This window comes from Anopheles coluzzii (assembly GCF_943734685.1).
Source record: "Anopheles coluzzii chromosome X unlocalized genomic scaffold, AcolN3 X_unloc_1, whole genome shotgun sequence".
Classification (NCBI taxonomy): Eukaryota; Metazoa; Arthropoda; class Insecta; order Diptera; family Culicidae; genus Anopheles; species Anopheles coluzzii.
The window spans coordinates 2,757,501-2,758,331 of NW_026054419.1; positions in this window are offsets into that span (position 1 = coordinate 2,757,501).

An 831-nucleotide genomic window follows, 5' to 3' on the forward strand; every position below is an offset into this window, starting at 1 on the left:
GTACGTCCCAGATAGTGACGATCTCTGGGAGGAAGAACCGTAAGGAACTCCCCACACATATCAAAACTACGTGTTAACACGAGGTCCCTAATTGACAGTCAAAGTTGTTATTGTTATTGTTGTTGTGGCGGTGACAGCTATTCGAACAGCATATTTTCGAATCATCCGTTCGAATGGCGCAAAGCTTTCGAAATGCTTCTAAAGTGAGACAGCCGTTGGATAGAAGAGCATAACCAGTTTGCGCATTAAAGGGACGAATCAGAAAATAGGTCGGCCGCGGTCAGCATAAGGGTCAACTGAGGTCGTTAAGAAAAAGGGACGCGCGCAAGCGTAAACAAAGTTAGTAGCAACATCAAGAGCAAAGGAGAAACTGCGGAAAACGTTTTTTAAAGTGTCGAAATATAAAACAGTTCCCACTATTAAAAGGAAAATTTCGCCAAGAGTTTTATTTAAGCCCTTTACTTGATTGATCGTTGCAACAATCTTTAAAAAACCTTTTCATTACAATTTTCGATCTTTCTTGAAAATTTTGCGTTACAAAATGCCCGCGAGTAAGTGCGAGTGTGTGAAGTGCGATTCGCCAAACGACATCGATGATATGGTGCAATGTCAAGATTGCAAAAAGTGGTGTCACTTTAGTTGCGCTGGAGTTGGTGAAAGTGTGGCAGAAGAATACTGGGTGTGCGAAAAGTGCGTAGGAAAAGGGCCAGGACCGTCGATGAAGACGAGGCGCCCAAGGAGTGAGAAAGCGATGGCGGTTGTTGCAGGACCAAGCCAGCAGCCCGATCTTCCTAAAAGTTCGGAGAGATCGGAGTCGATGCCTGGTACAAG